Source organism: Felis catus, chromosome E3, assembly GCF_018350175.1.
Source record: "Felis catus isolate Fca126 chromosome E3, F.catus_Fca126_mat1.0, whole genome shotgun sequence".
In the NCBI taxonomy this organism is placed as follows: Eukaryota; Metazoa; Chordata; class Mammalia; order Carnivora; family Felidae; genus Felis; species Felis catus.
In genome coordinates, this window is record NC_058383.1 from 5,527,504 (window position 1) to 5,552,227 (window position 24,724).

The following is a 24,724-nucleotide window of genomic DNA, read 5'->3' on the forward strand; positions in this document are numbered from 1 at the left end:
GGGCCTCCTGCGCTCAGAAGCTTCCGAGAAAGCACAATTTAGCCCCGGGCTCCTGCCTTCCTCCTAAAGCTCTCACGTGAACATTTTTCTTCAAGAACAGAGATTAGGAGCCTTTATCTCTGGGCCAAGGGCAAAACAGAAGAATGTCCCTGGGTTTCCTAGGCACACGGCCCTCATCGTCCACGCAGGGCTGGGCGTGTTTATCAGGTTTCAGTCAATGGAGATTTTTGTTCTCTCCCGGTCCTATTGGAGGATATGGGACATCGCTGGCCCCTAAGCCCCGCCCCCCCCCACCGTGGTCTGGGTGTGCCCCTTCCCCCACACCCCGGGAGTGGGGCCTGAGGCTCCAGGAAGGTTCCGCCAGCAGGAAGCCTAGCTCCCACCCTCTCAAGGGTGGTAATTAGGGCTCTTGGTGGGTGGGGGCCACGCGGGCAGGCAGGGGTGAAGATGTGGAAATGATCCCAAGCTGTCAGGGTAGGGGTGGAGAAAGGCGTGGGCAGGGACAGGAGGAGGGCACCCTGGAATGGACGCGTTTGGGGAAAATCAAAGCACATTCAGTGGTGTTGTGTCACCTCCGTTTACTTTCAAAACATTGCCATCACCCTGAGGAAGACCCCATACCCTTTAAGCAATTGCGCCACCCAACCCCCGCCCTCACCCCTGTCGCCTTCCACCAGCCCCTGGCAAGCACCCGACGGCCCCTGTGTTTTGAGGGATGTGCCTTCCTCTTCCGTCTCTCTCTGGCTCGACATGAAAACTAAAAAAGTGAGAAAGAATAATCCCATGAGTGCCTGGATGACTCAGTCCGTGGAGAGTGAGACATGATCTCAGGGTCATGGGTTTGAGCCCCATGTTGGGAGTGGAGCTTTCTAAAAAGGAAAGAAAGAAGAAAGAAAGAAAGAAAGAAAGAAAGAAAGAAAGAAAGAAAGAAAGAAAGAAAGAAAGAAAGAAAGAAAAAAGAAAGAAAGAAATGGGGCGCCTGGGTGGCTCAGTAGGTTGAGCGTCTGACTTTTGGTTTCAGCTCAGGTCATGATCTCAGGGTTCGTGAGTTCAAGCCCCAAGTTGGGCTCTGTGAGGACAGTACAGAGCCTGCTTGGGATTCTCTCTTTCCCTCTCTCTGCCCTTTCCTGGCTCATGGTCACTTGCTCTCTCTCTGTCTGTCTCTCTGTCTCTCTGTCTCTCTGTCTCTCTCTCTCTCTCTCTCACACACACACACACACACACACACACTAAATAAATAAACTTAGAAAGAAAGGAAGAGAGGAAGATCTCAGCCCTCTGGCCATTAATCCTGGGCCACGGTGGGCCCAACATACAGGACACCGGTTAGATTACTTTTAATACTCCTCCATAAGACCACATTGTTTTCGGGAGTAACTGCAAAAATGATTATTGCCTAGATTTGTTCTTCAGTTTTAAAACAATCAAAATTTTAGGAAAGAAGAATACATTTTTATTGGTAAAGATATTGTTCAAATTCACTAGAATATTTCACATAGGAATTAGAAGTTACATTTAATCCAGGTGCCTAGGTAGCTCACTCAGTTGAGTTGGTTGACTTCGGTTCAGGTCATGATCTCAGTCGTGAGTTCAAGCCCCACATCAGGTTTTATGCTGATAGCTCAGAGCCTGGAGCCTACTTCTGATTCTGTGTGTCTTTCTCTCTGCCCCTCCCCGTCTCGTGCTCTGTGTCTCTCAAAAATAAAAATAAACGTTAACAAAAATTTTTTTTAAGTTACACTGAATCAAAACATCACACTTGTTTTTGCTTTGTTTCTCGCTTTTAAATCTTAAACCCAGATGAAAATTCCCCGAGGGGTCGTGCGAAAGGACAGAGCCCAAGAAATTCACTTTCAGAGCCTTGCCTTCGCAGTCACTATCTCTGGAAGATGTGGTTGTCTCACAGGAGTGAGAGACATAAATCGCACCCAAAGTCAGTTCCAGTAACACCGACCCGGGAACGAAGTGGGTCCACGCATGACGGGGCCTGGGCGCCTAACTGCAAGGTCTCTAAATTAACTGTCATGCTGAATGCGATGCTTCTTAAAGCTTGAGGAATAAAAAGGTGCACGTTTGAATTTAAATTTACATATATATTATTAAAACCCAACACTGACTGCAGCTAGTGTCTAAAACTTAAACCACAGTAATTTCTTTTCCAGAGGAGTATTTTACCACTAGTGTTTAGAATTGCTGACACTAAATGATAATAAAAGGCATGCAAATTTCGGGCTGAGTTTACGATTTTAAATGCTCAGCGGAAAACGCACCTCCTTGTTGCCTGTGCTTGGGGTGGTCTGCTCCCCCTGCCCTGCCCTTGGTGTGTCACTGGCTGGGGGCTTTGGGGGGAAAGACTCCGGAGGCAGCCTCCCCAGCCCCTCACCGGACATGGGGAGGAAGCCACAGCCCGGGTGTTTGTTGGTGGTCTTTACGTATATCAAGGGGAGCCTACACTCTGCAAGGGAGACGAAAGAGATAGAAGGAAATGCCAAGGGGCACCTGGGTGGCTCCGTAGGTTAAGCGCCCGACTTCGGCTCAGGTCGTGATATCGCGGTTCGTGGGCTCGAGCCCCACATCCGGCTCTCTGCTGTCACAGAGCCCACTTCAAATCCTGTCTCCCTCTCTCTCTCTCTCTCTCTGCCCCTCCACGGCTCACCCTCTCTCTCAAAATAAATAAACTTGAAAAAATTAAGGAAAAAACACCAAAAAGCATTAAAATTAAATAAATAAACATTAAAGAAAAGGGGGGGGAGGGAAGAAAGAAATGCCAAGCCCCTGAATCAAACCAACACTGAAGCAGGTGTGAATCACCCCTGAATATAAATGCAGACCAACAATGGCCAGACCATACGTTAAAATAGAACCCCGACCCACGGCATGGGCAGCCTTCCCAGCCTGCCCCTTCCCCGCCCTTTCCAACTCAGGACCAATGGGAGAAGCCAGGAATGCTCCCCCACCCATCGCACAGGATGCCCCCTGACTCCCTCGGGATGGTAAGCTGGGAATGAAGAGCCTCCGTTCATGGTCACTCACGCGGTCCTCGAGTGGTCGCAGGCGCCCCGTTAGCTGCTGGAGCGGCCCCCAGTGTGTTTTATGTTACTTAACGTCCTCACCGAAGGCACTCCCCTCAGCCTCCCCCGCGACAAAGGAGGGATGATTATGTCCACTCCACCTGCCGGTGCCTGGCATACCAGATGATTTCTTTTTTTATTTATTAAGTTTATTTCTTTATTTTTGAGGGAGAGGGAGCAGGAGCACGAGCGGGGGAGGGGCAGAGAGAGAGAAGCCTGAGCAGGCCCAGCACAGAGCCAGATGCGTGGCTCGCACTCGCGAGCCATGAGATCGCGACCCTGAGCTGAAATCCGGAGCCGGATGCTTAACCGACTGAACCACCCAGGCGCCCCTAAGATGATTTCTGCTAGAAGGAGATGAAAACCAGGACTCAGGCTGGGTTCAACCGTGAGGATATTTGTTATCTCGCGTCGCCAGACCTCTGGAGGGACGGCCTGTCCAGAGTTGTCGCCTGGGCCTCAGGAGGCCTCCCTGAGTGGTTTCAAGATATCTGTGCTATTCCGTGTCACATCCAGACACGTGAACTTCCACAGAGAGTCTATTTTTCCTTCTGAAGGTCCCTTGGGAGCAGACACCTCGTTGAACAGGATTATACCACACGGCCACACTTGAGCCCCACGAAGGCTGAGACACCGAAATTATTATGACTGGCAGGTGCCGATCAGGATCCGCCCATGGAGTTGTGACCGGTGTGAGGCTCCCCTCGCCCCTTCCCCTGGCCTTCCGGAATCAGATAAATATCTGAATAAAAAGTGAGATCTGGGGCGCCTGGTTAGCTCAGTTGGTTAAGCGTCCAACTCTTGATTTCAGCACAGGTCACGATTTCACGATTCATGAATTCGAGCCCTGCATCAGGCTCTATGCTGGCTGTGGGGAACCTGTTTGGGATTCTCTCTCTCCCCCTCTCTCTCTCTCCCTCCCTCTCTCTCTCTGCCCCTCTCCTGCTTGCTCTCTTTCTAAAATAAATAAACCAAAAAAAAAAAAAAAAAAAAGTAGGATCTGCCAGGAAGGAGGAGGAGGGTGGGGAAGGACGTTGAGGACTGTCACACCTGGGCAGTATCCCCCCCGGGCATTTTATTTCAGATCCTCAATGAAAAGAAGGTACTGCACCCCAGCCTTCCTTGGGCTGCTCCCCACGCGGGCCTGGTCTCTTCCCATTTATCACAGGCGACAGCCTCACCCAACTTCCTCACTGGCCTGCCTTCCCTTTGGAAAGGAGAGTCACTGGGAATGTGGGATGCAAAACCGGGCATGGGGGGGGTGTCCCAAGACCATTTTCACTTCCGGCACCAACTGCAAAGTTCGGAGGTCCCCAAGACCACCCTCAGGCTTGGTAGTTTCCCAGGACTCACAGAACTCACTGAGAGCCTGTCGAACTCAAGATTATTCTTATTTTATTTTACACTTTATTTCATTACAGTGAAGCATACAGATTGCAAGAGATTCTGGGGGCAGAGGGCTCCACATGTGGGTCTTCCTGCTGTTCCCCTCCCCCCCCAAGGGGAAGTGCGGGAGATGCTAACATCTCCCAGCAAGAAACATGTGATGATGTGAGTGGAGTATCTCCGACCAGGGAAGCCCTTGCCCCAGTCTTGCCGTCCAGAGTTTTTACTGGGGCTCCGTCACATAGACATGGTTGACTCCCCATATGGCTGACCTCAGCTACCAGCCTCCCCAGAGGTCAAACCGTGTGGCTCCAGGCCTCCACCATAAATCACATAGTTCGCTGTCTGGCATTGCACAAGGTCCCCAGGTAAACAGAGGCTCTTACCGGCCAGGACATACCGGGACTTAGAGATAACCTCCCAGGAGCTGAAGGCAAAGGCCAGATCTTCCTTTGGGTCACGTCTGTTCTTTGCTAAGCACAGATAATTTAGCCAAGAGCTGTCTTTGAAGGCTCTGAAATCACTACTGCCTTTCAGCCGAGAAGGGGCAAGAGAAGGCAGGTCCCAAAAGCCCAAATTGAGTCCCCCAGGACGTCTGGGGGAGTGGCAGGGGCCACATTCATGGTCCTCTTATCACCCTTCCTTGAGCTAGGCCATCAGTGACTTTCTGGGCCTCTTGATTAGGGGACCTTCCCGGAGATGAATGTTTAGTGGTCAATTAAGAACTGTGGGGGGAAGGGGGCTCTCCCCTCCAGGTCCAAGCGCCTTACAGAACGGCGAGTGCGGGACTGACTGGCGCCCCTCCCCCTCCCCCCCCCCCCCCCCCCCCGGTTAATTGTGGGTTTTGTCTCCAAGGGGTGGATGTTCATGTTTTGCTGTAATTAGGTGAAAATTCTATTGCAATCACGTCAGTAATTGCTGTGTTCACACCAAGAGGCAGGGTTGAGCGGCCAGCCCCGGGGACGCGAGTCCTTGTCCCTGCCAGCTTCTCCTTGGATGGCAGCCACCGTCTCCTCGTGTGTCAGGGGCTCAGTGGGCATATCCGAGGCTCTGACCACGCCGGGTGTTTAAACACGGGCACCGGGAATCCCAGCAAGTATGGCTCTCAGCATTTCTTGAGCACCCAGCTGTGTGAACACAGCTCACACAATATCGCATTAATCCTTACGATGATCCAAAGACTGAGGGCCCATCTGTTTATAGATGAGGAAGCTGAGGCTCTCAGAAGTTAAGTGACAGACCCAACATCGCGAAGCCAGATAGTGGCAGAACTGGGTTTGCACTGAACGAAGTTAGGGGCAGTCGAAACTCCCCAGATCCCAGGTTTTCATCACCAACATGTCTTTGAAGTTGTAGATGCACAGTGATGTCCTCACCGAAACTTGGAGGTAGAAACGCGGGCGCCCAGGCGACAGGAGGGTTCTGCAGGCCGGGCAAAGGATTTTCCCGAAAACCTGTGAGCCATCCATGCGCCACACGCTCTGGCTCAAAACTGTGTGTTTTAAGTCCCGATAGAAAATACGAGGTGTGGTGAGGCCAGCAGATCCGGAGACGAGCGCCATCGCAAAATTAGCGTGTCACTCACGTGCGTGCCATACGGGGCCACGTGAGGAAGCACCAGGGTAGGTCAGGAGGCGGAGGCAACAGGGAGAAAACACCCGTAAGAGCTTTTATTGTGTTTTTGGGTGGGAAGGAATGGCCAAGGCAGGAGAAGCAGGGTGAACAGGCCACGTAGGGTTGGGACTAATCCCAGTGGGCGCTGGGGCAGACAGGCTGGCCCTAGCTGGCTGGTCCCTGGCCCTGGGGGATCAGGGCAGGGGGGTAATGGCCCAGAGTGGGAGAAGGGGAGTGGAGTGTGGGCTCTAGAGGGTAGGTCTGCATATGAAAGGTACATTCCAGTGGTTTACTACTTCTAGGATTTGGCTAATCCTGGGAGGGGCAGTCTCTCTAGGGTCAACAGGACCCAGACAGGAAAGCACCAGAACAGAAAATAAAAGACGTGGATGATACACTGTGCAAGAGCTTTGATCACAAGGAAACTCTGGACCAAGAGAGATGAGCAGGATTTCACGAGGCTGAGGAGAGCAGGAAAGGACTTTTAAGCAGAGGAACGGGCATGAGCAAAGGTAAGGGGGCAGGAAGGTGTGGATGCGTGTGCCATGGTGCTCTGGAAAGGTCTGGAAGGTCACATGGTCCCGGGCTCCACCTCTTCTTTCTCATGCCAACCCTTCTACATCCTATCAGTTTCCACATCACAGAGGGGGTACCATACCCACGGTGCTTCTCACACCTGCGCCTTCCCATCACCTCTCCTGCTCAGCCAAGCCCAGGCCACGTCAGCTCTTCCTTGGTGGTGGTGGGGGGGGGGTGGACAACAGCCTCCTAGCCCATCTCCCTGCCCCTCCTCTTATCCTCCTTCCTGCCATCTTCATGAGACGTCAATCGGACCATATTATTTCTACGTTCAGAACCTCTGTTGGAACTGAATATTTGAAGATGTTAAGGAATTGTTGACTGTTTTTGGTAATGGTGGTATTGCTGATTAAAAAAAATAAAATGGGGCGCCTGGGTGGCTCAGTTGGTTGAGGGTCTGACTTTTTTTTTTTTTTAATTTTTTATTTATTTTTGAGAGAGAGCAAGAAAGAGAGCGCAAGCAGGGGAGGGGCAGAGAGAGAGGGAGACCCAGAATCCGAAGCAGGCTCCAGGCTCTGAGCTGTCAGCACAGAGCCCGACACGGGGCTCAAACTCCCAGACTGTGAGCTCACGACCCGAGCTGAAGTCAAACACTCAACTGACTCAGCCACCCAGGCGCCCCGAGGATCTGACTCTTGATTTTGGCTCAGGTCATGATCTCATGGTTTGTGGGATTGAGCCCCACATTGGGCTCTGCCCTGACCGTGTGAAGCCTACTTGGGATTCTATCTTTCCCTCTCCCTCTCCCTTTCTCCCCCTCTGCTCTCCTCCCACCCCACGCGTGCATGCCCTCTTTCTCTCTCTCTCTTAAAATAAATAAACTTAAACATAAATAAAAAATTAAAAGGGTTCCTTTATCTTCTGGAGGTGCAGAATGAAATATTTGCAAATGAAAAAGTAGGATGTCTGGAATTTGCTCCGTAATAATATAGGAGGAGAAAGGAACAGGTGGAGGTGAGACCAGCCTGGCCTTGAGTTGAAGGTTTGCTAAAGCTGGTGACGGGTATGGGGACTGTCCTTATGCTCTGCCGTCCATGTTTCAAAACAAATGTCCCGAGTGCAAAGTTCAGTGAAAAAGTCTCTTCATGGGTCCCCAACAGGGACTAGACAGAGTCCAAACCCTCGACCTGGCTTTCCTAACCTCACGACCTGGCCCCAGCTCTCCTCTCTGCTCCCCAGTTGCCCTCTCTAGGTACTAACGAGTGCCCTGAGCTCACCCCACACCAGCCCCTAACACTTGCCTCCTGTGCTTGCTCTGTCCTCAAAACACACCCCAAATTAAACTCATCTTTTTTAAAATGTTTATTTATTTTTGAGAGAGACAGAGAGATAGTGTGTGGCTGAGGGAGGGGCAGAGAGCGAGAGGGAGACAGGATTGAAGTGGGCTTTGCGCTGACAGCAGAGAGCCTGGTGCGGGGCTCGAACTACTGAACCGCGTGAGATCATGACCAGAGCCAAAGTCAGACGCTTAGCCAGGTGAGCCACCCAGGAGCCCCTAAACTCGTCTTTTTTTGCCTGCTACCCCTAGGCTAGCTTGGTACCTTGTAAATAACCTAAATTGTATTGTATTTCGAACACCTGCCTCCTTATCTCTCCTATTCATTCGTTCATTCATCCAATCAGTCAATCAACATTTGTTGGCCATTTACAGTAGGCATTTAATCCAGCCACCAGGAACGTGGCTGGCATTGTGCCTGTTTGACCCAGAAGGTACAGGTGTTGGGTTGTTTTTTTGTTTTGTTTTGTTTTGTTTTGTTTTCGTTTTTACTTTTTCTTAGCCAGATTTTTATTGCAATCAATGTCATGGATTAACTTAAAGACTCCACAGTCTTCCAGAACCAGACTGCTGGGATGTGTCCTTGCTGGGCGAATTACTTACTTTCTCTGTGTTTCTGTTTCCTTGTCTGAAAAATCAAGGTTGGAATAGTACCTACCTTGTTGGGTTGATGTGAAAAATTGAATGAGTTAATACATGGGCCTCCTGGATGGCTCAGTCAGTTAAGCGTCCAACTCTTGATTTCGGCTCGGGTCATGATCTCACGGTTTGTGGGATCGAGCCCCATGTCAGGCTCTGTGCTGGCAGCGTGGAGCCTGCTTGGAATTCTCTGTCTCCCTTTTCTCTCTGCTTCTCTCTCTCTCTCTCTCTCTCTCTCTCTCTCTCTCAAAATAAGTAAATAAACTTAAAAAAAAAAAAAGGAGTTAATATATGTAGACCAGAGGCCAGGGCCATGGTTAAAGCATCTGTACAGCACAAGCCAGAATCTCAGAGGTCACCTGTGTGTGTCCTCTGTCCCACATCCAACCATGTTCTGTGGGTTGTACTTGGTTGAAATGTATGCTATCATTTCTCCTCATCCCCACCTGAGGTGGTGAGGCCTCAGTCCATCACTTTGTGCCTGAGTGTCCACAACGCTCTCTCCATCCAGATAGCTTTCCCAGATAGTGATTTCATTTCCTTCGGGTAAATACCCAGAAGCAGAATTGCTAGATCATCTGGAAATCCCGTTTTTTATTTTCCGAGGAGCCTCCGTATCGTTTTCCACCGTGGCTACACCAGCTTACGTCCTCCTGAAAGTGCGCAGGGGTTCCCTTTCGCCAGGTGCCCGTTGGCCGATGAATGGATAATGAGATGTAGTGTATCCGCACGATGGAATATTACTCAAGCTTAAAGAGGAAGGAAATTCCGACACCTGCTACAGCATGGACGAAACTGGAGGTCACCGTGCTGAGCGAAATAAGGCCGCCACAGAAGGGCAACAATTGTATGATTCCACTTATGAGAGACACCTGTAATCAAAATTATAGAAATAGAGAATAGGATAGTGGTTGCTGGGCATTGTGGGAGGGGGGAATTGGGAGGTAGTATCTCGTGGGCACAGACTTTCAGTTTGGGAAGATGAAAAAGACCTGGTGATAGATGGTGGTGATGGCTGCACAACAGTATGAATGTACTTGATGTACTTCAAAATTATTAAAATGGCGACTTAAAAAAATATGTACTTTTGAGAGAGAGAGCATGCGCAAGTGGGGGAGGGGCAGAGAGAGAGGAGACACGGAATCCTGAGTAGACTCCACTCCTCCAGTGCAGAGCCCGACACAGGGCTCAAACCCATGAACCGTGAGATCATGACCTGAACTGAAATCATGAGTCGCCACTTGACTGACTGAGCCACTCAGGTGCCAGAAAATGGCGGCCTTTATGTTATGTGTATTTTACCACAATTGCAGAGAAATTACTTCCTCAGCCACACTAGCCACGTTTCAAAGGCCCAACATGTTGCCAATGGCTACCATATTGGATCACGAAGATATAGAACATTTCCATCATCTCAGAACATCCTGTTGGCCAGTGTGACGCCAGGATGTAGTTGAGGAGGAGCTGGGTGCCATGGACCTCAGTGGTTCCTCCTCGCTGATATCATCACCGGGGACGAGGCATGAAGCCAAAAGGGGTGAGTGGGAAGCCTTCCCATGGGGCCTAGTGCCGAGGGAGTGGTGCATTCTGGGTTTTCCTATGCTCCTCCTGGATGATTTGAGAGTGAGCTGGACTCGATCACAGATGCAGAGCCCAAAGCCCTGTCTGTGCTCACCTCTTAACAGACAAAAGAGACCTGTGATTCCATCCACCTTTAGAGAGGCTGAAGCAAGTACATCCCCCTCTGTATGACTCCAACGCTATTCCCCCTCGTTTTGGAGTCTTTCTCATTACGTGTACTGGGGTTCCTTGAGGACAGAGGGCTGCATCTCATCTATTTTTCTACATGCTGTTAGCACTTATTACAATGCCTGGCACGGGGTAGCCGTTTGATAAGTTTTATTTTTAATTTAAAAAAAATTGTCTCTGTGCCAGGGTTCCTCCCACAAGAGTTGAGATGGCTGACAAAAGGAAAATATTCAACAAAGTAATCACAGCCTAGATAGGAAGAAGGAACCAGGGCCAGTTAAATGAAAAAAGGAGGGACAACCAGGGACAGAAGAAGTCAAAAGGCAAGTCAAAGGCTGACAGAGTTGCTTTAACCTCCTATTTGCTTCAGAGCTTCCTAGTGGGCAAAGTGAAAAGGAAGATAAGATCAGTTGTGTCCCTTTTACTGTCAGGGAAGGAAACACGTCTGTGGCAGACATCTCCCCTTTGTCACTTCAGATCCACCCTGAACCCTTCTCCACACCGTTCTTTGTCCCAGGAAGAGCTGCAGGGACTATACTAACAGGTTCCGGTGGCCTCCAGCTTCTTGCTGGGTTTAACCCAGGCAAAGCTCTGGCACGAGGTAAGAGGAAGCCTGGAGAGTAAGGTTGGGTTATTCATCTCCCCCGCCGCCCCCAGGGCCTAATCCCTTCAAGGTCACATTGCCTTGGGCTGGCTATTCCCTCAACTGAAGATCATCCTTCTGTACCTCGCTTTCTCCTCTTCTGGGTTCTGGTAACCCACTCCTTCCCCACTCTTTCCAGCCGGGGGTGATAACAACATGGCTGTGGTTAGCCACACCTTTGGAAATAGCTCCGTTGTAAATAAGCCCTCCTAAAATGGTGATATTTTGAGTGTGCCATCTGGATCCTGATGGGACCCCCACTGAAACCAATATCCATTTCTCATGAGAAGCAAGCTCTTGCCGCCCTAAATTTGAAAATGAATGTCTCATGTGGAGTGCATTATAGGGATAGGGACTAAGGGGTGGTGAACAACATTCCCACAGCAAAGGCAAACGCGGAAAAGAGTGTCAACGAATTGCTTCCTCTACGAGAGCCAAGAACATCTCATTCATTCATGCAGCAAATGATTATTCAACTCCTACTATGTGCCCAGGGCCGTTCCAGGTGCTGGGAATCACGCTAGCGAACAAAATGTAACCCGGGGAGGACAGCTCCCTGAGAGGCTGAGCTGCCGTGTCCCAGTATGTGCACTTTCGAACGGTGGTTCTCAAACTTCAGCATCTGATCCCCCCCGGGGAGGCTGCTTTAGACACAGATACCGGGCTCCACCCCCAGTTTCTGTTTCAGGAAGTCCAGGCTGGGGCCTAAACATGTGCATGTCTTTTCTTTTTTTTTTTTTTTTAATGTTTATTTAGTTTTGAGAGACAGAGACAGAGTCAGAGCACGAGTGGGGGAGGGGCAGAGAGAGAGACACACACCATTGAAGCAGGCTCCAGGCTCTGAGCTGTCAACACGGAGCCCAACGCAGGGCTTGAACCCGCTGACCACGAGATCATGACCTGAGCCGAAGTCGGATGCTTAACCGACTGAGCCGCCCAGGCACCCCTAAAAATGTGCATTTCTAACACATTCCCAGGTGGTACTATTGCTTCTTCTGGTCTGGGGATCCCACTGACTTGTGATGCCTAAACCCCAAGAGTGGTCCACAGAAGCCCTCTTGAAATGAGCATATCCTGTAAGCCCTCTGTCAGTGATGAATCTCCTCCTTCACTTTTGTATCCCATCTGGGGCCGTGTTCTCTAGCCAGGGTTCTGGATGCTAAAAATCCCCACTCTTAGTTATAAGAATCCAGGAGATATACCCCCCCCTCACCTTTTTTTGAAGTTTATCTATTTTGAGGGGGAGACAGAGAGCCGGGGAGAGGGGCAGAGGAGAGAGAGAATCCAAAGCAGGCTCTGCATCATCAGTGCAGAACCCAATGTGGGGCTTGATCCCCCAAACAGTGAGATCGAGACCTGAGCCAAGATCCAGACAGTCGCTCAACCAACTGAGCCACTCAGGCACCCCCAGGAGATGTCCCTTTTTGAAAACAAAGGCACTGATTCCAGGACTCTGGGTAGCATAGGAGTGTTGAGGGATAAAATCTAAACTGAGCACCCCCTTCTGTGTTCCCTCACTACGGCAGGGACTGGCTTCCCCACTAAACGAAACCTCCAATTCTTAGCTGGCTACATGGCCAGCTAGAAAAAAAGCCTACATTTCCCAGGCTCCCATGCGCCCAGGCATGGCAATGTGTCTACATTCAGAGCAATGAGTTTTTCTTCCTAATTGAGGTATAATTCACATAGCATAAAATTCACCCTTTTAAAGGGAATTCAGCGATTTTTCAATATAATTCACCAAGTCGTGCAACCATCGCCACCGTAGAATTCCAGAAGGGCACATGAGTTTTAAGCTTCCAGGAACTTTCCTTAAAAGATAGCTCTTGTAAACTCTTTGCCCCTTCTTCTTCGCCCTGTCTTCCATTTTGCAACCTGGAGTGCGGATGTGCTGGCTGGCGTTCCAGCTGCTATCTTGGACCATGAGGATGGGGCCACACGCTAGGGATGACAGCGTGGGAAGCTGGAAGGAGCCAGGACACCTGAGACCTTTGTGTTGCCAAGACTGTTCACCCAGACTTTTAAATGAGAAAGGAATAAACTTGTGACTTGTTTAAGGGCTCTCTTATTTGGGGAGGGGGGGGGCGGTCACCAATACTCACAGCTGAACCTAATTCTGATAACCAGTAATCTGATGAATCAATCTGGGTTCTTAGTCACAACCCCAGGAGCTAACTCTAATTGGTTTGGGCAGAAAAGGGACGCATTAAAGATAATGGCTAACTCACAGCCTCCCCGGGAAGGCTGGAGAACCCAGATTGGAGCCTACCCGGGCAGGAACAAGGCCCAAGCACACCGCAGGACAGGTTTAATGGAGACACCACCGCTAGAAACAAATCGCAATCCCTCTGATTCCCTCTGTCTAGGCGTTATATGCAGTTTTGGCCACCCTCCCTCAGGGTGGATATGCCTGGTATTCGCTTCCATTTCTAGCCTCTGGCTAGGCACCCTTGCAACTGATTGGTGGAACACAGTCACACGGCAGGGCCCTAGCTTCAAAGGAGGCTGGGAGAATGATGATCAGCCAGGCCGGCCGGCCAGAAGGAATGATAAATGGCCACTACAACCACCTCTGGCATCCCCCACAGCTGTTGCCAAAGCAGCATCTCAGGTGGCTGTTTAATGAACAGAGCCTCGGGCTTACGTCCGTGGGAAGGAGATCTCTGATGGGCAATGGCTTATCTCCAGGACTCACTCAACCACGTCTTTTAATGCTTTATATTGCCTGTTGCTTTGGGTGTGATGAGTCTGTGTGTCGCCTCTTGAGATTCCCTGTTTGTCCTGAAAAGAAGCATATGCATCCGCAGTGAGCTTGTCATGAGGAGCAGGCAGTTCCTGACCCAGCAGAAAATTCCGCCTGCAACTCCTACTCCAGAGTCATGGGTTTCCTCCTTTCTCTTTATCCCCGAGAGGACAAGGGCCCAAGCTTCATGACCAGGACGGAGGGACTGTGTCACTGCAAGACTGGATTCGATCCAGGGGCGCCTGGGTGGCTCAGGCGGTTAAGCGTCCAACTCTTGGTTTTGGCTCAGGTCAGGCTCTTGAAGTTCATGAGTTTGAGCCCCGCATCAGGCTCTATGCAGAGAGTGAGGAGCCTGCTTGGGTTTCTCTCTTTCCTTCTCCTCTCATGCTCCCTCTCTCTCTCTCTCTCTCTCTCTCAAAATAAATAAATAAACTTATAAAAAAAATTCTAGGGGCGCCTGGGTGGCTCAGCCAGTTAAGCGTCCGGCTTCAGCTCAGGTCATGATCTCTCGGTCCGTGAGTATGAGCCCCGCATCGGGCTCTGTGCTGACGGCTCAGAGCCTGGAGCCTGCTTCCGATTCTGTGTCTCCCTCTCTCTCTGCCCCTCCCCCACGCACACTGTGTCTCTTTCTCTGTCTCTCTCTCTCTCAAAAATAAATAAACGTTAAAGAAAAATTTTTTTAAAGTCTAAAAAAACTGGTTTGGACTCAGTGCCGATTCTTCATCCACAAAGAGAAGCTTTGGGCTCCATGCTTCTCAAGACCCGTCCAGCTCAAACCTATATTCTCGGGTTTAGTGCTGCTGCCTTTTCCAAACTTCCTGGGGCCCCTCCAGGAGGCAGGTGTTGCTGACACCTAGAATCAGGAGCCAGAGGACTTTTTTAATTGGCCTTATTTCTATTTCTATTAAAAAGCAGGCTCGCTCAGCAATTCCACCTCTGGATATACACCCACGAGGACTGAGAGCAGGGGTGTGGGCAAGTAATGTAAGCCTATGCTCCTAGCAGCGTTATTCTCAACAGCCAGAGGGTAGAAACAACCCAGGGGTCCATCAACGAATGAATGGAGAAACAAGATGTAATCTATCGTACCTTGGAATACTATCCAGCCTTAAAAAGGAAAGAAATTCCGACACCTGCTCTGATATGAACCAGCCTCGAGGACATCATGCTAGATGAAAGAAGCCACTCACGAAATGACAAATATTATATGATTCCACTTATGTTATGGCACCTAGAATAGTCGAATTCAGACAGAAAGTGAAATGGTGGCTGCGGGGGGCTGGGGGGAGATTCAGTTTGGGGAGGCGAAAAGTTTCCAGAGACGTTGGGTGGTGATGGTTGCACAGCAGTGTGAAGGTACTTAATGCCTCCGAGCTGTAACTTACGAATAGTTAAAGTGATACATTTTATGTTATGTATATTTGGCCATAATAATAATAATTTGAAAACGCCTGCTTGCTCAGAGCCCAGGGTCTTCAAAGATTCCCTTGGCTGGATCTTATTAGCAGGACTAAAGCGAAGTTACCCATTGCCAAAACATCCCATGAACTCACTCGGTTCACTGATAATTGTAATTAATACAGAGAAAAGCAGCGACCAGCCGGCCCTTCCCCATTCTTATGTAAAGGAGCCAGCACCTATTTATATAAGATGTGCTGTCGTCTGGAGACGTGGACCCTCTGACTTGTGGAAAGGTGCAGATTCCACTTAGATATTCCCAAATCGCATTCCCAAATCGTCTTGTCCCCAAACAAGCCAGCTGCTGGCTCCAGCTCCCTTCTGAACACAGACACATCCACCCAGATTTGAATAAAGACGCGACGAATAGAATATCCTCTCCATGCGTCTGTACCTTGCTCAGAAACAATGCAGAGTGGCAAATCGAAAAGCTATCCACCATCCCAACAGCAACAATCTTTCAAGTAAAATTTAAAGAAATACGTGGAATGTAGCCAAACATCCCCACCAAAAATAAAACACTCCACTTCCCTCAGCCGATTCAATTATCTTGCTAAAAAAGGGCTTTTTTTAACACCTCCCAGCAGGCAGCAGATTCGGAGTTGGTGGGGATAACAGTGCATAATCAAGCACCCAGAGTCCAAGGTGTAAAATAAAACACGGACTGGCTTGGCCAGGAGCAGCGGCGCCCTAGCACCGTGAATATAAATGTTTAGAAATGGATATTACCGTTTTCGTGCCATCTGGAATATTTTCCACGATGTAAAGCATATTAAAAAAAAAAATCCTCATGATTCTCTAATTGTGGTGACAATGCGGGTGCTATGCTGGTGACTTAGTGTCTGTCCTTGACATGATATTGCTCTGAGTTGAGTCTGTGCCATCCACCAGCTTAAAAACACAAATAAACACACAAAGGTAAAACAAAACAAAACGAACAAAAAAACAAAACCTTTTCCCTTTCCCAACAAGATAATTCAGGCTCATTATAGAATAGTGAGAAAATACCCTCTCCACGCCCCACCAAAAAAAAAAAAAAAAAAAAAAAGAAAGAAAAAGAAAAGAAACATCCACAGTCCTACCGTTTAGAGATAACCGCCTTAGTATTCCAATGTTTTGGTGATTTCCTTCTAGTTCTTATGAATATGTATGAATACAAATTTGAATATGCATATGAATATGAGATCATGCTGCCTCCTTTTCCTTAACATGGCAACATGGCATTTTCCCTTGTCAACATGGTCACTCCCAGGTCTGGTCACGTTTGTCTCGTCCCCTTTCCTGCCTTTTAAGGCCTTTTGGTCTCTGTCTTCTGGCTGGAGATCTCTCCTGCCCTATGCTTCCCTTTCTCATCCGGCCTTCCTGCGATGTAATTTTCCATAGTCAGCCCTCTCTATTGGAGTGTCTGTGCTCCGGGCCTGTCCAGCGCCATCAGGGCCTTCTGGCCGCCCAGCAGCCAGCCCCGCTGGACCCCCGGGTCCCTGGCCAGGCCTCTTGCCAGCCAGGACAGCCTCTACAGACACAGCCACTCGCCACTCTCTCACCGAGCCTCCATGTAAACAGCTCAGGAGGCCCCATGTCGTTTCCCTGCAATGCTTCTTTGAAGTATAAAGAAGTTTACCATGGGATTTCCCCATAGCAGTCATGAGCTTACATGGTTTATATTCCTCAGCCATTTCAAAAAGAAGAAAGTCCCAGATGGTTCGTTCTCAAAGGAATCGGGTGTGGCCGGGTAAGACCCAAGAAATCTCAGCACAAGCAGAGGAGGACAGAGGATGGTTTTAGGGGTGGCCAGGGATGTCCCACACACCTGTGCCTCGTACCTCCCAGGGGCAAGCAAACCCCCATTCTCCAGCTAAAGAGCTAGTTGTGGTCTTTCACCTGCTCAAGACCGAGGACAGACCTGGTGTGGGTCCCCACCGCTTAGGCCCCCTTGGCTCTCCTTCCTTCCTTGGGGTCTCCACCAGCCCGCCTGAGCTGGGATGAACCTTACCTGTGCTCAGGCAGCGTTTCAGGCGGAGAGGTGAGCAGATGGGACAGGGCCAGTGTCCCCCAACAGGAAACAGGAACGAGGAGGGAGACTATGGCTGTAGGCCCAAGTCCCTGGCAGGGAGGTTAACTTCCCTGGGAGCCCTGCTGCTGATCAAATACTGTCCCACACGTTAGCATCCTCGGGGAGAACACATCTGTAAAGTGGGCACAGCGCCCGTCCCAGAGGGTTACTCTAGTGAATACTGAGAAACAAAAACCCCACACACCGGAAGAGCCTGCATATCACTCGGGACACAGCATCCTGAGCAGAGCCTGGAATTGGGTGTGGCTTGTCCCCGAAAATCCAAAAGAGGGACACACGCATGCCATCCTAAAAGAGCCGTGGTTCATGATTGCAACCGGCTCTACAAGGAGCAATGGAAAGGCTTGTTTCTAATAAAACCCTGCGATTAAAACAACAGCCGTACGTCCCTCTGCTATTAAATAATAAATCCATCGAGCATTAGAGAAAGAACCACGCGTTCCGGCGGATCTTGTTGGCAGGACCCACCCTGACCGGCTTCGAGCACAAACAGGTGAGGTGAAGGGAGGGGCAGGAAGTCACCTGGGCCTCCCCGACTTGGGCCCAGCACCTGGGGTGGAGGGTGAGGGGGAGTACAGCTTCCTGCTGGGCACCGAGCCCATGCAGGAGCCGCGGGAAGGATCAGACACCAACCACAAACGGCAGCCTAAGGGTTACCCAGGTGACTTTGATCTCAGGTTCTGGGCGGCTGCTGGAGGAGTCACTCCCTGACTGGTCATCTCTGGGGTCACATGAAGTGTTTACTTGGAGGCAGACAGGAAAAAAAAAAAAGGGAAATTCCTCCTTCTGGCTGTCCCTTGCTGGGACACACCCCGGGGAACCTCAAATGGGATAGGGTGGCATTGCAAGAGGGGGAGACGTGGCCTCAGGAGCCTCCCCTAGGATTCCCTCTGACTCAAAGTTCCCAGGCCCTGCTTCCTGAACTCCCTTCGTGGCCCAGCGCCTATGTACAGTCAGAGGGTGGCGTTGCACGGGCTGATGGGTGCAGGCAAGCCCGCCTGGGTCCCCCTGCCAGCACTGCCTTGGTGAAACTCCCCACCACACGGGCTGGCCTGGGGGGAGCTGGCGCAGGAAGCCGCGGTTCGTAGGCTTGGGGCAAGGGCCCCATGACGGGCGGGGAAGCTGAGCCAGGCGGGGCTTTCCACGGCAGTCTTGGCTCTCCTTGTCCTAGAGCATCGCCTCCCCAAGAGCCCGAAGCTCACCTTGTTTATTCCCGTGCCTGGAAGACGACCGGACACATCACAGTCACCGCTTGGATTTGTGGAAATCCCCGTGGAGCGATCAGTGAGGAGCGGATGTGAACAGAACACGCGCCCTGCCCCGAAGAGGCCCCAGGGTGCACACACACCACCCATTACTACACTGGGCGGGGTGCTCTGCCTTAGTGAGGGGCTACTGGAGGCGACGGGAGGGGGCCGGGGAGGAATCAGGAGAGGATGGATGGAGGGGGTTGCAGAAAGCAGCAAGAAGGAAAGGCCTTCTGGATAAAGGGAACAGCAGGTGTAAAGGCTCCGAGGTGACAGGTTTGGTGTGAGGGAGGGGAGGCCTAGGGAGGTTGAGGGATGGCTCCTGGCCCAGGCCATCGGGAGGCCTGAAGGACAAAAGCCCGCGGGATGCCTTTAAGGAGAGGAGTGACCCTTAGACCTTTATCCAGGAAGATGGCACTGTGCAAGGTGGACGGCGGTCGGGGACCGGGGGGAGGGAGAGTGGCAGTGACCCCAAGGGAAGCTGGGGAAGCCCCGCGTTACGTCTCTGGAGAGCAGCCCAGGGACCCAGCTGGGCAGTGGTGGTCAGACGGGGACAGAGTGCACATGGGAGAGACAGAAGGAGTCAACCATAGGCTCTGTGTCTGGCTGGGGGAGGGGAGGAAAGCTAATCCTGCGTCAGATTTTCTTGAAAAAGCCGCCAGCAGGAGTGAATGTTGCCACCTGGGCCCTGCCTCTGGCTGGCCCACCCGGCAGACTGAGAGGGGCCTCGGGGGACACGCTTGGGTTCTGGCACGCCACGGACCCACAGCCACTCAACAGTGGCTTATGGAGATCCCACCAGTTCCTCCTAGCGGCAGGGATACGGGGACTTCCGTTCTGGTGGAGGGTGACGGGCGATACACTGATGAACATATATACGTGAAAGAGAGAGTGAAAAGTGCTCCATGGAATAATGACCTTGAGTAGGGGTCACACAGTGACAGGGTTGGGTGGCCAGGGAGGCACCTCTGAGGATATTTGGGAGCCAGAAAGCAGGGATGGGGGGTGCATTCCAGGCAGAAGCCACAGCCCAAAGCAGGGGGCGCTGAGGAGGGAGCCGCCCTGTGTTTCAGGAATGTCCAGAGCCTAAATCAGGTAAAAGACACACACACAGAAGGAGTGAACTGAGTGTCCCAAGAAAGCATGACTGTGTGTGTGTGCGTGTGTGTGTGTGTGTGTGCCCTGTGGTCAGAAATGGGGGAAGAAATGGGACGAATCAGGAAGAAATGGGAGGAATCAGGGCCTGACCCTGCCATTTTCCCACGGCATTCCCATACCCCTCATGGTCTACACCAGACTCTTCCCTTCCCTCATCAAAATCTATCTCCCCATCCACCAGATAGTGACAACTTCCCCTCTGACACACCGGAGATCAAACATTAAAACCCATGCTCCTCCCTCCATCTGGAGCTCTATCTCCCTCTTCCCTTAATAAACTACCTTCTGTTCATCCTTGGGATTGCCGCCCAAGTATCACCTCCTCGCAGAAGCCCTCCTTGAGTCCCAGGACTGGATCGGGCTGCTTTGCATACCTAGTCTTCACCACCTCTCACTCTGACCACAGTGCGCTGACAATTAATCGTCTGATCAGCTACGTGATTTTTGTCCCCGACAGAGTACGAGCGCCAAGGGCACAAGGACTGCGTTTGTCTGGTCCACGACGGTATCTCCAGGGCCCCAAACAGTGACTGATACTCAGTTGATGCTCCGTGGGTACCTGAGGGTCTGGCTCAGGAGCAGCGCTCAAAGAGCTGGCTGCACCCATAAGGAGGAGAGGCCCAGGGCCTTTGCAGGAGCTGGAAGTGGCTTCAAGGATCTTCTGATCCTCGTGGAGCCTGCATGGGGCCGAGAAGTGACTGGAGGGCAGTGAACAGCCACAGAAGAGCTGGGTCTGGGCTCCGGACTTGGGCTCAGGACATAAGCAGCCACCAAAGGGGGCCGTGCAATGCTAAGTCACCAGGCCCCACCTTGGGAAATGTGGGCCGGGGGGGATGACGTTGCTGGCACCACCCAGGACCCGGAAGGATGCCAGGGCCATGTCTGGCCCCTAGGCCGTCCTGCCAGCAAGATTCACATCGTGGGACTTTCTCATTTCTCCACATGGTAAGGCATTCGCTGCTGGGCAGCCTAACGTGTTCATCCCAGGAGGAGGTTCTGTCTTTTCCTTTGGACAAATTTATTTTATTAAGCAACTTCCTGCTTTCGGGGAGTATAGAATACCCACACCTGGTGTTCACAGAAGGCCTTCAATGTATGCTTTTGGCATTATTCATTTTGATTTTGAGACTTAGCGAGGACTCCGGAGCCAGGCTGCCTGGGTTTGGATCCTACCTCAGCCACATGACCTTGGCCGAAGTACCTGACCTCTGTGTATTTCAGGTTCCTCATTGGTAAAAGGGGAACAATAGTTTATGTCAGTCACAGAAAGCCACATATTGTATGATTCCATTTGAAAAAGTTGATTTATTTTGAGAGAGAGTGAGCACACACGGCAGAGGGGCAGAGAGAGACAGAAGAAGAGAGAAAATCCCAAGCAGGCTCCGTGCTGCCAGTGCAGAGCCTGATGTGGAGCTTGATCCCATGAGCCGTGCGATCACGACCCGAGCAGAAACCAAGAGTTGGACGCTTAACCGACAGAGCCACCCAGGCGCCCCTGGATGATTCCATTCAAAGGAAAGATCCAGATTAGGTCATCCATAGAGACAAAAAGGAGATTAGTGGTTACCAGGGGCTGGAGGAGGGGAGAAATGGGAAGTGACTGCTAATGGGTACAGAGTTCAGGGATGGTAAAATATTCTAAAATTTGATAAAGTTTAAAGAGTTATTGCTTATAAAGTGTTTAGAGCAGTGCCTGACACATAGAGAATGATTTTTTTTTTAAATTTAACTCACCGTTAAAGAAAACTCACTTCCAAACAAAGGCATAAATACTGATAAGCTTGGAAAAATGTTTGTAATAGGATTTTAAAGTGGTATCATGTTCCTGAATCTCCCTGTCAGTTGTGTGCTTTTTATAAATGTCGTCACGATCTAGTGGATGGCATTGTTATCTCGTATTACAAATTTTGTATATGAAAAGGGTTAATTTGTTAGACTTAAACTATAGCATATATTTGAGCTCTTCCTCAGCATTTCTTATTTCGATCGATCGATTGATTGATCCATTCATTTTTACAATATTGGGTGCAGCTCCTAAAATGGGAGGTGGCTTGGGACGCTGAAAGGCAAACACAGGTGTGAGCTGTCTTTGACTCATCCAACTTTGGACAGAGGATCTAGAAGGCAATGCAAGGTGAGGACTTCACACAGTCAGGGATGAGGTATGCGGGCTGTGTTGAAGGCAGAGAACTAGGGAGAGCCCCACCTATAATCTGCATGGTCTCCTTATTTGCCTAAGGCTGGATGAAAGGAGGTCAATCACATAAAGGATTCAAGCCAGCAAGGGGGTAATCATAAAGACTCTGTAGAGAGGACCCTATGGCAAGACCATTAGCATGCGTGACAAGTGGCCCTCCAGGAGGAAAACAGCCCTGATTAGTATCATTTGCCCATTTCCGTGGTGTAAATACTTACGCCATGGTTTATTTCAAGCTACAGACGTGATACCCTTGAAATTGGAGTTGGGAAGAAGGGTTCAACACTGCACTGCCATATAGTGTTTCCATTCTACAGCTACAACATATGGAACCAAGCTCAAAGCATAGACAACAGTAAAAAGTAGTAAAATCACGAGAATTGACTGTGGCCATTCCCCATTTCTTCCTGCCACTCCCTGGCCCTAGGCAATCACGAACCTAGTTTCTTTTTTTTTTTTTAATTTTTTTTTTTAACGTTTTTATTTTTGAGACAGAGAGAGACAGAGCATGAACGGGGGAGGGGCAGAGAGAGAGGGAGACACAGAATCGGAAGCAGGCTCCAGGCTCTGAGCCATCAGCCCAGAGCCCGACTCGGGGCTCGAACCCACGGACCGCGAGACCGTGACCTGAGCTGAAGTCGGATGCTTAACCGACTGAGCCACCCAGGCGCCCCCCTACTTTCTGTTTCTATGGATTTGCTTATTCTGGATATTTGATAAAAATGGGAATATACAATAGATGATCTTTTATGACTGGCTTCTTTCACTTAGCACTAGGTTTTCAAGGTTCATCCACGTCGTAGCTATATCAGTACCTCACTCCTTTATTGCTGAATAATATTCCATTACAAGGATATACCCTATTCTGTTAATCCACCCGTCAGTTGATGGGCATTTGGGTTGTTTCCACCGTTCAGCTGTTGTGAATAGTGCTGCTGTGAACATTGATTAATGAGGATGTTTGTGGACACAATTATATTAGATCTCTATCCAGGAGTGTAATTACTGGATCATATGGTAACTCCATGTTTAACATTTTGAGGAACTGTCAGAGTATTTTCCAGAGCAGCTGCACCATTTTATATTCCCATCAGCGATGCAGGGCTTTCCAATTTCTATACATTCTCACCAACACTTAGGATTATCCGTCTTTTTGATTAGAGCCATCTAATGAATGAAGTGGTGTTAATTTGCATTTCCCTGATGCCAAATGATTTTGAGCATCTTCCCATTTGTTTATTGTACATCCTGTATATCTTGGGAGCAATGTCTATTCATATCCTTTGCCTGCTTTTTTTTTTTTTTTAATGTTTATTTATTTTTGAGAGAGAGAGACAGAGCGTGAGCAGGCGAGGGGCAGACAGAGAGGGAGACACAGAATGCGAAGCAGGTTCCAGGCTCTGAGCTGTCAGTACAGAGCCCAGCGCAGGGTTTGAACCCACAAGCAGCGGGATCATGACCTGAGCTGAAGTCGGTTGCTCAACCGACTGAGCCACCCAGGCACCCTGCCTTTACCCACTTCTAACTGGATTTATTTCTCTTCTTATCATTGAATTGTAAGGGTTCTTTATATATTCCAAAGACAAGTACTTTATCAGATACACGCTTCACAAATATTTTCTCCTATTCTATGAGTTGTCTTTTCACTTTCTCAGTGGCGTTCTTTGAAGCACAAAAGTTTTTAATTTTGATGAAGCCCAGCTTATCATTTTGGTGTTACTGTTCCTTGTGCTTTTGGTGTCCGTGGGTACAAACCCATCGCCAAGATCATGAAGATATATGCCTCTATTTTCTTCTGAGAGTTTTATAATTTTACCTCTTAGAAGCAGGTCTTCTATTTGCTTCGAGCTAATTTCTGTATATGGCACGAGGAAGGGGCTCATACTTATGCTTTCCACGTGGAATGTTTCAGCACTGCCTGGTGAGAAACCAGTATTCCCCACTGAGTTGTATTGGCGCCCTTCCTGAGTAGCAATCGACTACAAATATTTAGGTTTACTTACGGACTCTCAGTTCTATTATTTGCTCTGTATGTCTGTTCTTATGCCAACATCACATTACTTTGATTACTCGACCTTTGTAATCAGGAAGGATGAGTCCTCCAACTTTGCTGTTTTTTTCAAGATTGTTTTAACTATTCTGGGTCCCTTGAATTTCAATATGAATATTAGGATAAGCTTTTCAATTCTGCAAAGAAGCCAGCTGGAATTGGATGGGGATTGCACTGAATCTGTAGGTCAACTGGGGAGTGTTGCCTTCTTAACAAATATTTTTTTAAAGATTTTATTTTTTATTTTGAGAGAGAGAGAGGAAGAGAGCATGAGTGGAGGAGAGGGGCAGAGGGAGAGAAAGAATCCCAAGCAGGCTCCATACTCAGCATGGAGCCTGATGCAGGGCTCGATCCCACAACCCTGGGATCATGGCCTGAGCTGAAATCAAGAGTCGAACACCCAACAGGCTGTACCACCCAGGTGTCCTGCCTTCTTAACAATATTAAATCTGGGGCACCTGGGTGGTACAGTCATTTAAGCGTGCAACTCTTTAATTGTTTTTAATGCTTTTTAACATTTTTATTCACTTTTTGAGAGACAGAGAGAGACAGAGCACAAGCGGAGGAGGGGCAGAGAGAGGGAGACAGAATCCAAAGCAGGCTCCAGGCTCTGAGCTGTCAGCACAGAGCCGGATGCGGGGCTCGAACTCACGAGCTGTGAGATCATGACCTGAGCTGAGGTCGGCCATTTAACCGGCTGAGCCTGCCCAGGCGTCCCTAAGTGTGTGACTTTTGATTTCGAATCAGGTCATGATCTCACGGTTGGTGGGTTTGAGCCCACATTGGGCTCCATGCTGAGTGTGGAGCCTGCTTGGGATTCTGTCTCCCTCTCTCTCTGCC

General features: G+C 49.9%; 1 long non-coding RNA gene across 1 annotated transcript; it reads right to left on the reverse strand.

Annotated features, from left to right (window-relative positions):
• Positions 1 to 9,139: 9,139 nt before the first annotated feature.
• On the reverse strand, positions 9,140 to 17,697 carry LOC109495109. The gene is made up of 2 exons (XR_002150315.2): positions 17,152 to 17,697; positions 9,140 to 9,437 (listed from the first exon to the last, which is right to left on the reverse strand). It is a non-coding gene; the product is annotated as an uncharacterized LOC109495109 (long non-coding RNA).
• Between the last annotated feature and the right edge of the window lie 7,027 nt (positions 17,698 to 24,724).